Genomic DNA, 13,602 nt, shown 5'->3' on the forward strand with positions numbered 1-13,602 from the left:
CATCTTTGGAAATATGGCAAATCTTAGTTATGCACCACCTCAAATTTCTAGATATTAGAAGGGACGCTGATTATACTGAAACCTTCATGGCCAAGAGAGTGTGAGCAACAGCCAAACCCGACAGAGATGCAAATTAGTCCAATATTATTCAGATAATCATATCAACCTTTCATCATGCACAATTAAGTCTTAGTATTCAGCTAGAGGTGGTGAATGAACCTGGTAATGAATAAAAGAGGTGAACTGATACATCACACCTTTCCATTTTGCTTGTTTACTGTTCTTTAAGTCATTAATGAGATACATACAGATCAATCACACGAATGGAATACAATAGTAACAACAAATTACATGCGAATAGGACAATAACTTTGGTTAAAATTGTTGACCATGCATAGATTTGGAATAAAAACACTTCAGGGTATAATCCTTGCCTCAAACCCCTACAGAAGGTAGTGGATATATAAGGGAGCATACGCACCCGGGAGCCGAATTGAATTTCCGATATATAAGGCACTCCTAAAGATCAGTTGAAGAAGACAAATAACCACAACAACGGGAAATACACAAGTTCGACTACTTTTTTGATGTTATGTCCGTCTATTTAGTAATAAAAAAAGAAATTAGTGATCATGTTCTGAAGTGAAATTTAATTTAATACTGTATTTTTTCTAACATGACAGAACACTAATAGGACCGGAAGTAGTGAACTGGCTCGGCTGTTCAGCTTTCACAATACATGCACATCACAATAAAACTTTGCATGACGATTTAACCTTGCAGGTACAGAAATGCCAAGGCTACTCAGGTGGCTCTGAAGGTTAAAACTCATGTTCTCACCTTCTCATGCACATCCAGGACAAGGAATCAGGCTTAGCTTGAAAACCAAAGTAGAAGTGACCATTATATATTGGAGACAGAAACTAATGCAAGTAGATCAAAAAGAGTTTACAGGTAGTAATGCAATAAAAAAGAAGTAAATCCAAGAAAGACAAATATTAGAGCTAAGTTTATTCTGTAATAACTCTGCAAGCAAGGTTTGTATCATATGTTGACATTACAGTTTGACTAATTTAATACTGAGAGATAAGCAATGAGAAGATGGCAGTTCATGGTTCAGATATTTAAAAATTGTTGAATGCAATTCCGATTATTACAATGAAAAAGTGAAGGCCCTCTGATGTGGTCCTCCAAAACACACATATCTGAAACTTTCTAGGAACCTTGCTTGCAAACCATGTGAAACTGAAGCCAAAAGTTTCTGGGAACTGCATGGTTCAGGTAGAACACAAAGTCAGTTTGCTGACATGGTGCTCTATTTTATAACAGAGCTGGAATAGTGCTTGGTCTCCCGATAGCATTGCATATAATAAATACTTATATAACTTGCATGTGGGTCGAATTGATATTAAACGTGAAATTTTAGCTCTCATTTGCCTATGTTTACTCGATTATGGCCCTTGAACACAAAATAAAATAGGAGGCACGCTTACAAAAACATTGAACCTGCACTAACCAGATCCAGCGAGTTAGCTCGAGAACATGACAAAAGCTATTCGGAAAATTATTTGGGATGTTTTGAGGCCTCTGCTACTGAAGTAAGAGCAATACTTGTCCTGTTTCTAGCAAAAAAAATCATCTTGAAATCAGGCAGTAGTTGAATACCGTGGAGTAATACGTTGAAACAGGATCTCTTTAATTCGTGTGCATGGCACAAAAAACTGCAACTGAAGCAAGAGGTTTGTGAGGAAATTAAAGAAAAGTTAACTGAAGAAATAAGTACTTAACTTATGGTGAATACAGCTACCTGATGCAGTGACGCCTTATTCTCGTGCACTGACTACTGTATTATTTTGAACAAATTACTTGAGAACCCTATAGAAATAACAATTCACAAGGTCAAGGACGGGAGCAACTTGAGGTGAAAGTTAGAATCAGCTCACCTTCTAGCAAAGGAAGATGTGATCTGAACAGTGGCAGGCAGATCATTTAAAATCTCAAATACAATGATACAATACTTAATCCCCATCAAGAATATATCTTGTTAATTTAAATCCTTGAATCTGCAACAAATGGAACAGAATTGTGTAGAAAAGCAAGCATATGCGATAAATTGAGAATATGATCTTCTAATTATAACTATATGATGAGCAATTCTGTCAAATTGTAGGAAGCTAAAGGAAGCATCATAGGCCCTGAACTGAACACGATCATCATCAGGACTAAGGAGGGACTAATATTTACACCGACCATATGACTGTCGCCAAACGCCTATGACCATGCAATAGAACAACAACCAAATATGCGCATGCTGACCATAATAAAATTCAAGACTTAGGTTACATAAGTCTCCCAAAGTATCTAATTTGTCATGGAGGATACAATAAATCTGCATCAGCCACATGCTACATTTTTTTTGCACATAGTATCATAACTTTCAAACTTCCCTGCATCTCGAGGATTTCTAGAGAAAACCACATGACATTGACTACATTATTAGTAGGTGAATCCATAGCAGTTGCAAAATATTTACAGAAAACATATTACCAAAACAAAAGCTGGGATTCCACTCCACATAAAACATTCTATGTTTTAACAGAAAACACAAGTTATTAGAAACAGAACCAAGCAATCATTAGGATCCCAGAAATTGAAGATATATCTACTGCAGAACACTACATTGTCAATCAAAACTTGTCTATAAAATTCACCCCGAAAATGCCTAAATCCTGCTACCTCACCTAAAGCTAACGAAAACCAAAATCAGATGCAGAGATGGCAAAGAACTTAGCCAGTACCAGCGCCTCAAATTGACAAAGAAGCCAAATTCACTCGCCTCGCAGAAGACCCCGACTACAGCAGGAAAATGTCTAAATGGCAAAATCCTGCTACCTCATCTAAAACTAACAAAAACCAAAAACAGATGCAGATGGAGAAGAACTTAGCCAGTACCAGCGCCTCAAATTGACAAAGAAGCCAAATTCACCCGCCTCGCAGAAGACCCTGACTACAGCAAGACTGAAGCATTTATGCAGAACACCCAAATCCCATATAAATCTGGTCGAAATCCCACATAGGAGACAAAACAAAGAGCAAAAACTCATAACCCCTTTTGTTCTGTTACCCGAGAGTGAGCATTGCTTGTTTCTGATAGACAACGTACACTACAATTTCCTCTTCAGTTGACATGTGCATGGACATATATGAACATGCATTAAATCTACCGTTGCCTGCATCAAGAACTATCTACTGCTGCTAGCATCAAGAACTACCTGAGTAGATGTCGACCAATCAAGAAAGCATGTGATCGTGAAGCAATAATGTAGCAGTGCACTGACTCTTGTAGACTACTGAATGTCACTGATAAACACCTCTTCTATTGCTGGCCGGTCAGTACCCATTGAATATATGCCAATTTGCGATCTTGCCAGAGGCGGCTGCTGGGTGGTCTCAGTCCCGGAAATGTCGGTGTGGCTAGGAAAGAGCTAGGAACGGGAGGAAGGGGGCGACACATGGAAGTGGATCTTTTCCTCTCCCGTACCATACGAACACGACGACCACGGCGACGACCGGCCCCGACGACCAAGCCCCAGCATTCTCTTTCTCCTGCAGCGGCCCTCTTCGCCCTCCCTCCGCGTCCCTCTCCACCCATATCTCCGCGTCCCTCTGCTTGGATGACCACGGACGGCGGCGGCGGTGCATCCCGGCGACTCGAGTTCCGTCACCTAGCAACCGGTTGGTGCAGCGACGACAAGGGCAGCACCAAGACGACCTCGTCGGCCATGAGGGAGTATTTTTTCTAAAAGAAAGAGCAAAGGTAGAGAAGGGCATACCCTCGCATCGAATCTTCGACCGGCTGTTGGCTTCCCCCATCCGCAAATCGCCGTGGCTGCCGGCCTCCCCGAGCTCCGCCGGGCCGCTCGGAACTCGGAAGCACCATCACCTCGTACGCATCATCCCCGCCAAGCAGAGCAAGCCCGGAAGCCCCTACTGCCAAAACTGAGCCGGTCTTCCCTGCAGCCGGCCAAGCTTCGCCGCGCCGACCACCTCCCGCCTCCCCTACCTCCCCGACGCGCTCGTGATGAGCTTATGGTCCTCGTCGACCCCTCCATTCCCTCCCTCTCACTTTGTAGCGCCGCCCCGCCGTGTGCCCTGTCCGCCGCCGCCAGACGACATCGCCGCCATCGATCCGGCGACCGTTCGCCGGTGCCGCCGCCACCAAATGGCTCAGACCTCAGAGCAAAGCATGTGCGTCCAACACGATACGCCTCGGAGCCCTCGAGAAATTTCTGGTGGCTAGGTTCGAGACATCAGTGAAAGCGGTGTATAATGATCCAGCCCATCACGTGCCAACCAAAATAAATTAAATGTATCCGACAAATCGTCATGATAGCCCACCAGTGTCTCAACAGATCATAGCTACGGCCACACACCAGAAAAACACACCAAGTCGGCCCATCAGTGAATCCCAGTGTCGGCAACACATGAATCAAAATTTTCCAAATCACTGCGGGTCCCCGAGACATACAGGAAGAAGAAATATGAGCATGCAAATAGAGCAGGAATACACGTGTCAGCAAAACAGGTACCCATGAAATAAACTCAAAATTATCACAAAAAAGAAGTTAGTTCAGGTTTAGTATAGTACTAGCAGGAATGGGCGCGGCGGCACGCCGCGCCGTCTGTGTCATATCAAATCCTGTACATCTATTTTACAACATAAAACTGAGCGGTATATATGCTTTTAGCAAAGTGTACAATGGCCTAGTTAAAGAAAGAAGGTTTACTATTTTATACAAAATGTGAGTCCACTTAGTTTTTTCTGTCAGCCTCCTCTTCTCTCATCTGAGATAAGGAAATTATACTTGAACTTCCAAAAATATGACTACATCTATGTTCTTATTTAAGCAGAGGAGAGTGAAAGTGAGCCTAGAAATCCAAAGCTTACAGCAGTGATCCACCGGTTAAGTACCATGTGGAATGTACACATTAGATCAAAAAGGGAAACAGATAAAACGGTGTAGCTAACCACCAATCGAGAGAAAAGTAATATATCATAATAGACCGCACTCACCTGTAATAATATCTCAAAACCTACCAACATTTGGAGCTTATCCAGCTGCCTCCAAGAAAAAAATCACATAACATAGACCGATCACTTTTGGCAACCAACACTGGAGTATGACAATGGAACAGAAGTGCAGGGAAAGCAGAAAAACCTCCTACCTTAAGTTCCTGTGTGGGTACAAGTCTGAAGAACATAAATAGAAAAGGTTTCTCACAAAAGACAATCTTAATTAATTATATGTGTTCCCAGTATGGCCAGGAACACGAACCACAACCCTGGTTGTTACGCCCATGGCCTCCTCCGTCTCTGTGTTGGTCCCCTCCATAGTCACCACCACCACGTCCACCTCTGCACACGAAGTAATACAGCGAATACATTATATATAAACAACATACACATGAATCACGATGCTACTTACATATACTCAATTTGAAATACATATATTCAAAAAAAAGTTTCACAAGCTGCTAATGGTAAGCAAGAAGATTGTTTACAAACAAACAACAAGAAAAAAAATCATATTCTGATATGTAAGTGTTATATAGAAATCAAAATAGTCATTTATTTTTTTAAAAAGAAATTTAGATTTCATTGAAGTAATAAAACTATGCCAATTTGAATAATGGTTGAGAAAAAATCACAATAAATGCAAAGATGCAACACCTTGTATACGGTACTAAAGGAGTTGAGCCAAGATTTCCAAATGGATAGGATGCCTATCTAAAGAAATTACGCAAATCATTGGAACTATTTCAGTGATGATTTCTCCTTGCACCTGGTCAAATGCATACGTAACATCAGAACAATGTCCAGTAGCATATGGTATCACAATTTGCTTCAAGTTAACTTAGGAATGGTTTAAGAGGATCGCAACCACGCATAGATGCAGGAGTAAAAAGTAAATAATGCAGGCGAGTGCAAATCGATCCATTAACTTATAATACAAGGTTCTAGTTTGCCCGGAGTGGGCATCAAATTCCAGAATTAGCATTTATCAGATAACTAAGTACTTACCCATGACCAGATGTTGGAGCCCTGGGAGCCGATTTTTCAGCCATCACAACGCTAATTTTATGACCTCTCATGTCATAATCTGACGCATGGGAAGAGTATATGCATTATAAACTGCAAAACGCTATACGTTAAGTGGAAACATATCGTGTATCAGTGCAAACTCAGCAGTAAACATACTGTTGTAGAATCCACCAGCCGCATGAGCAGCAGAAGGATCTTCATAAGCTAGGCAAGCGTCTCCTTTGTTTCTTCCAGAATCGTCAGCATAGATCTTAATGTTCCAAGGCCACTGGTCTTTGTATCCACGCTTCTGCTAGATCCTTCCAACCTTTAGAAAAGTAGTTGCAATAATTCAAAAACACAGTCACGCAAGCCAAAATGATAAGGAAAAAACAATAGAATAAAATGGTCTTCAGTACATATAAGAAAAACAGTAACTTGGAGAGCACGATTGATCTAGGAAAGCTCATCATTAATTATGAACCAACTGTATTCTACTCTATAAGATTTCCATTACCAGAGGGTGCCATGTCAAGAGTTACTTGCAAAATAATATCTCGCACCACACACAATAAACTCAACATGGCAATACTGTGACAGCTATTAAGTAAATAATAATAATAACAAAACATATATTACAACAACAAACCCTTTTGCCCCAAGCAGGTTGGGGTAGCTAGCAAAACATATATTAGGCAATCAAAATAGAAAAACACATCAACCTATTTGGGAGTAGAACTTCATGAGCAGATCAAACTGAAGAGTGATTATCTCAAGCTTGTAGAAACTATGCAAATGGAAACTATGCTTGTCAGAGGTAACTAAGGATTGCATAAAGAGAACTCAACAATAAAGGAAATTTTTTTATCCCAATTAATTTAAAACATATATTACAACAACAAACCCTTTTGTCCCAAGCAGGTTGGGGTAGCTAGCAAAACATATATTAGGCAATCAAAATAGAAAAACACATCAACCTATTTGGGAGTAGAACTTCATGAGCAGATCAAACTGAAGAGTGATTATCTCAAGCTTGTAGAAACTATGCAAATGGAAACTATGCTTGTCAGAGGTAACTAAGGATTGCATAAAGAGAACTCAACAATAAAGGAAAAAAATTATCCCAATTAATTTAGAATATTTGCTAGCTCCAATATCCATTCCTAACATAGCAGAAGTAATAGTTGTAACAACTGAACACAGTATAACAAAAAAATCAGGATACAATCAAGAATGACTAATTGTCCAAGTGACTGTCTAGTGTCCAACCATAAATAAAGAAGCATATATTTTGGAAAGTGGAATGGGAACAACTAATTCTTTTAAAGCAATGGTCTGGACATGGCCCGGCTAATCTTTTCAAAGCCTGGACTAAATTTTATAAGAATAGTTACCTGACCTAACTGCTCACACAGATGCACACCTCTACAAACTGTGCTTTACCAATATCAAGACAAATGTAGCCAGGACAAACAAGAACTGAGGGGGCACTTACACTACACACCTAAAACGTAATAATACGCCTAGTTTTGTACTGCAGGTTAAGCATTGAGTACCCGTGGGCAGAGCTGCCAGGAAACCACGAGAAAAAGGAGGGAACACAAATGATGTTCGAAATGCCCATCAGACGTGGGTTTAGGCGAACCAGAGGAGAAAACAACACGGACAACCAAAGAACAGGGAAATTAAAACATCAGCACGGAATAGCATGGACTAACTTAAAAAGGAGGAATACCTGACCGGATGAAAGAACAACAGAGATGGCGACAGCGGCGACCACATTGTAGGAAAAATAACATAATCAACTTTACAACAGCCAGGGAAAGGCAAGACATAATTTTTTAACCATATATGGCCTGACATATTGGAACCGACAAAATCAGGTATTTTTGGATCAATAAGGAACGGTATATAAATTATTATTATGCACCCAAAAAGGTTAGCCCGAACTATCAGCTAATCAGAGGACATCTGAAATTTTGGATAGCAAGACTACCTAATAGTGTACTTGTCAATGAATGGATGAATAAGGATACCACCAATTTGAGCACCAAGTATTAGCATGTCATGTGTTAATTGGTGTACATTGGGATTCCAGTGCATACTACACTTTACAGTTCTTTTAGCTATATTTAGCATGCACTCTATACAATGTATGAATAACATTTCCTAGATCAGTAAGATGTACTACTGAAGTGTACATTAAATGGAAACATCACAGTGAAAAAACATACCCTGAAATAAGTTTTGAACAGACAGTACCCCAATGCGCTTATTAGGTCCCTTAACCCAAAAGGTTGGTGTTCACCAATTGGTAGCAGCCAGAATATTCAAAAGCATATACGGTTAAGAAAAGAAAAGAAAAAAGGCAAACAAAATTTCAGGAATCCATACCGCTAGTGGTCTAATGCATCAGAAACATTCATATCGGGAAGGACGTGGCCGCTTGCAGCTTGTCATGGTTCTTCCCGCTCGTTGCTAGCTCTCTGTCTGCCTACTGCAAGCCACGAAGCAGCCATGAGCCCTGAGACCTCAACTTTATAGACATAAACCAAGTACCCAGCTCACCTCCTCAGTTACAACCTGATCTCAAGCGCCACCATGTGCATCGCCTCCATCGCTCAAAGTAGTCAACCAGTTATAGAACTCGTACAGAAACGTGCTGCAACCAAAACAAAGTGAAAGTTAAAAAAAAATTGAATAAATTTTTACAAATTGTTCGTAAAGACTGTATACCGCCCTGGTCGTCGTCCGGGTCGTGGCTTTCAGCAACGCCAAGGATTCATGCAATGCTGGTATATATGATGTGTACAGAGAAAAATAAACATGCCCATTTTAATTAAATGACGATACCTTTGGCTGAAATTTCATATAGAATGATTGACGATAGCCTGTGCAAAGTCAGGCAAGGAGTACATGTGACTACAGAGGGAAAGCAATAAAGCATGCATTTTTTGGCTGATGAATTACATGCTCTAGCTAGATTGCTTGACAGAATATACACTTTGCGGCTATTTTGATTGCATTCCAGATTTATTTTGCTTTGAATATGGGATGAAAAAAGAAACTTACCGGCAATACAATCGTCCGGTCACTCGCCTAGAGGAATCCCAGCCCGCGAGCGCTCATACGGACTGCAGAATTGCTGGACATGCTTTCAAAGAGTTGAGCTACCACAGAAGCAAAACTGGAACGCAGGCTGCAGAAGCCGGACCATCAATAGCATCACCTAACGAATTCCTCAGGCAAGGACGCAAACCAGAGAGAGATACAACCTAGCCACAACCAGAGGAACTCCCATCGACCATCGCATCAAGCAGAGCAGCCTACAAACGCCTACAAAAATGAAAAATGAATCAATAAATCAAGAAATCAAATCTTGAACACAAAGACCCGAAATCGCCCAAAAATTCTTCTGCTCATGAAGAACACGGAGGAGCAGAAGACAAACCTATGGATGGCGAAGGCAAAACAACAGCTGAGCCTCCAGATCCCACCACAAGGCATGGTTATACGGAGGTCAAAGCCAAGAAGCATCGCCGCCATGGCTGCCCAGTGGACACGCACCAAGCCACGTGCGGGGAAAGCCGATCCCGAGTAAGGAGGAGGAGACGTCCCGCCCCTGCAGCTGAGCCCAGGACTCTCCAATTCTCCATATATGGCCTCTTCATATCTCGACGGGGGCCACCCAGTCAACCGGCTATGCCGGCCGCCGGCCGCCGGTAAGCGCCGACCACAGCCATCTCTGACTCGGATTCCCCGCACAACCGCCAGCCTCCAGCGTAAACCACCAAGGGCTCGCAAAGGGAGAAATCAAGATTTGTGCGGAACCAGATCGGCCGCCGCAGCAGCCACGGTCGCCACCTCCGCGAAACATCCGCGTCGATGACCAACGGCTACCACTCCACCACAAGAGCTGACAACCATGCTCCAGCACTCGCCACCGAGCCGCCGCGCCATCGCGCAGTACGCCAGCGCAACAGCACTCTCGTCTCGTGCCGTCCACCACCAAGCGGGGCAGAGAGAAGGGCCCGTGATGCCAACCAAGCTTCGCCAATCAGCGCGGCCCGTCGGCGGCATGGAGAGGGAGGAGCGGAGGGGCTAGGCCCGGCGGCCTCTCGGGCCATCAAAGCTTAGGGTTGATGGTGGAAAGCGGCGCAAATGGAAATGGAGCGGTGGATACTGCATCCCATCTCCGCCTCCGACTATCTGGTATCTCGACCTCCTACTACAACGCGTCCTGATCTTCAAAATTCCAATCTCCGGTGATTCGCCCCGACGTAGACTGTGCCCCGCCACAGGGCCGCGACGGCGGCAGCAGCAGCCCCCAGGCGCGCGGCGGCGACAGCCCTCGGTGGCGGGGATCTCACATGATGGGTTGTGGAGCTTGAGTGTTCGCATTGTGGGGGAAGAGCAGGGGCAACAAAATGGAGTGGAGGAAGCAGAGTAGGCGCGCCGAGGGTGGATCACGACGGCTCGCCGGAGAAATTCGATGGGAGGTTCAGCGTGACAGAACCAGAAGAAAGAGAGGAGACTAAATTTTTTGTGGGCTTCCAGAGATAGACACGTAGAGGGATACCAAATCAGTCAAAACTCCGTAGAAGCAAATCAAAGGACGGTAACCTCTTACAAATCGTGCAAATCGTGTCCACTGACACTGTCCACCGCTGTCCCAACCAGTTATGGCTACGGCCACACAACGAGGAAACACAAAGGCTTCATAAGGTACAAAGAAAACTATTCCAAAACGCTACGAAGCACCAAACTTTACACATAATAATTTAGGGGAAAACAAACCATGGGAAACAACATCACGAGGTTTACTTCCGGTGAGATCTCAAAAATGTGAGAAAAAAGGAAGTTGTTCCTCTTTAATATAGTAGATATATATTATACTCTAACTCTCACCCAAGGCAATTAAGTGCCGATCTGAGAACAAACATACATTCTGAAGGGTTGATTATGTCATATGCCAAATTGTTACATATATGAGACATAATTTTGTATATCTAAGTTGAGGTTCTAGTTCATGATTCTATACATTGAAGCAATAGAGCTAAATTGGACTGTGATAGTAAGAAAATAGAGTTCATCTTCCTGCTGCAGTAGATCTAAAACTGGATTTGTTAACTTTAGCTTATTTTGTGCTTACGTGTACATATAGACTATACTTCGGTGACACTGCACGAAAGGCTCAACGCTACAAAAGCCCAAGCTTGAGGGATCCCTTTGCCTAGGATAAATCCTTTGAAGCGGGCAGAGAAGCATGTAGAGCTAAATTGGTCCGCAAGGCAGCAACAATGGAGCTGTGCGAGGGGATGGCTCGCCATGTCAGCCCAAAACAGTGAAGCAGTAGAGCTAAATTGGACTATAAAAGTAGGTAAATGGAGTTTATCTTCCTTCCTCTCTCGTTCTTCTGAGTTTTCTTTCACCATAAATATTTAGACGACACCTCCTTATTCTTCTCAGGTTGTCTGTTGTGATCGTGGTGAACATACAAGTGCCATGGGTAGGCTTGAGTTGGGGCCGGATTTACACCAGAGGATCCGGGGAGGGAAGGTGTGCTAGCAAAGACACCCGTGACATTGTGGACAATAAAGTAATGGTTATCTGAAACTGGATTTGTTAACTTTAGCTTATTTTGTGTTTACATGTAAAAGTAAACTATACTTTGGTGACATCACACGAAAGAAGGCTGCACGAAAGGAGGAGGCTTTATATAACTACTATACTAAACCTGAACAGCTTCGATTTTTCTCAGATTTTTGATTTTTTTTTGGGATTAATGTGGTGCTAACACGTGGCTCAACCTCCTCTGTTATTGTTTTGTGTCCAGTTTTTGGTGCGTCTTGCATTTTCTGTCGGTTCTGTTTGGTCTGATTCTTCCAGTGGTGTTAGTTTTTGTTTTAGGCCTGGGTGTGTGTAGCCTTTTGTTCTTCGTGGTAGGGTCCACAGCCATGTGATGGGCGGTGCGGTGGTCAAACGTGTCACATGCTCCCTCTTCTCACTCATATTCTTCTCTCTCTCTCCAAATCGCCGTGGGAGACGACAGAGCAACGAGGAGGAGGCGCGGCGCGGGAGGCTCCGCGAGGTTGCCTCCGACGAGCGCGAGGAGGCACGTCGTGCCGCTGGAGGATCCGCCACGCCGCCGCCCGCGAGCACGACGAGGCGCCGCGCCGCCGGTGACGAGCACGAGGAGGCGCCTCGCGTCTCGGGAGACGCGCCTCTCGGGAGGCTCCGCCATGCCGCCGAGACGACCGCGACGACGCGAGTCGCCGGCAGCTCCTCCGCGGACACCGCGGGAGGCTCCACCACGCCGCCGGCGGCGAGCACGACGAGGCGCGCCGCGTCTCGGGAGGTTGCGCCACGCCGCCGCCGCACGACGGTCGCGCCTCGGGAGGTTACGCCACGCCGCCGCCGAGCGGGGAGATGTGTCGCGTCTCGGGAGGCTCCGCCACGCCGCCGGCGACGAGCACAAGGAGGCGCGCCGCGTCTCGGGAGGTTGCGCCACGCCGCCGGCGACGAGCACGACGACGAGAGTCGCCGGCAGCTCCTCCGCCGGACGCCGCGCGAGGCTCCGCCACGCCGCCGGCGACGAGCACGACGAGGCGCGCCGCGTCTCGGGAGGTTGTGCCACGACGCGAGGCGCAGGCGACATCACACCGACTTTCCCAACCCGGACATGGCATCGCGGCGGCGCGCGTCGAAATGGCCTTCGCGCGACCTCAGGGGGAGTTTGGGGTGGCGGCGACGCATCGGCGTGGAGGCGGGACAACATGGATAGAGGGGTCATGGTGGCGGCGGCGACGTTGGCCGATCTGATCACCGCGCGCCCTGTGGTAGTTTGGGCGGCGGCGCCACGGTCGGCATGCATGCGGGACGACTATCAGGGAACAGCGAGGATGGAGGCGCCCGCGCCGGCCACAGGTCTGGCGGTGACCAGCGGGATTTCCGTCAGCCAAGTAATGCCCCCATCTCATCTCCCCCAGCTATTTCTTTTGGATTTATTCCTGTTGTATTTGTCCCAGCCGTGCTTCCTCTCTCTTTCTCTCCCAGGACGAGGTGTAGGCGGCCGGGGCGCCCGCGCCGGCCACAGGTCTGGCGGGCTCGGCGGTTGGCCGCACCAGCCGCGCCATGGCCTAGAGCGCCCCTGCAGCCAGCGGAAGACTCAGCGGCGCCCGCCCCCATCGCCTCCTGAGATAAGGATGGCGGGGATGAGGAGCTCGGGGCTCTCCTCTCCTTCCCAGCGCGGCCGGCGGCACGATGGTGGACCTCAGCGCCCTCCTCTCCTTTTAGAGGCGTTGTGGCTATGGGAGGAGCCGACGCAGCCATCCCGTGGTCCGTCCTTTCTCAAGCTGAGGAGAGGACGTGCGCGTGGGTGCTGGCAGAGCGGCCGGATTGGGGTGGTGACCATGACTCGCTGCAGTGGTTCCGCCTCCTCTCAGCCTAGAGCCTACGCCTGCCTCGCCTTGCCAATCGTGGCCGGCTTCCTCCTCTTCCCTGACGCCGGCCATCGCAGA

At 45.8% G+C, this 13,602-nt stretch overlaps 1 long non-coding RNA gene across 18 annotated transcripts; it reads right to left on the minus strand.

The window, feature by feature from the left end:
* Positions 1 to 205: 205 nt before the first annotated feature.
* LOC127301720 (uncharacterized) lies at positions 206 to 10,665 on the minus strand. 18 transcript variants are annotated; one of them, XR_007852442.2, is made up of 8 exons: positions 9,534 to 10,665; positions 9,155 to 9,418; positions 8,651 to 8,744; positions 8,477 to 8,579; positions 6,260 to 6,410; positions 6,083 to 6,161; positions 1,808 to 5,416; positions 206 to 1,727 (listed from the first exon to the last, which is right to left on the minus strand). It is a non-coding gene; the product is annotated as an uncharacterized lncRNA (long non-coding RNA). The 18 variants fall into 18 exon arrangements; XR_007852450.2 differs by having other exon boundaries at positions 8,317 to 8,579; XR_007852439.2 differs by having other exon boundaries at positions 209 to 1,727; positions 7,818 to 8,579.
* Positions 10,666 to 13,602: the final 2,937 nt, after the last annotated feature.

The sequence above is a fragment of the Lolium perenne genome, chromosome 1 (assembly GCF_019359855.2).
Source record: "Lolium perenne isolate Kyuss_39 chromosome 1, Kyuss_2.0, whole genome shotgun sequence".
In the NCBI taxonomy this organism is placed as follows: Eukaryota; Viridiplantae; Streptophyta; class Magnoliopsida; order Poales; family Poaceae; genus Lolium; species Lolium perenne.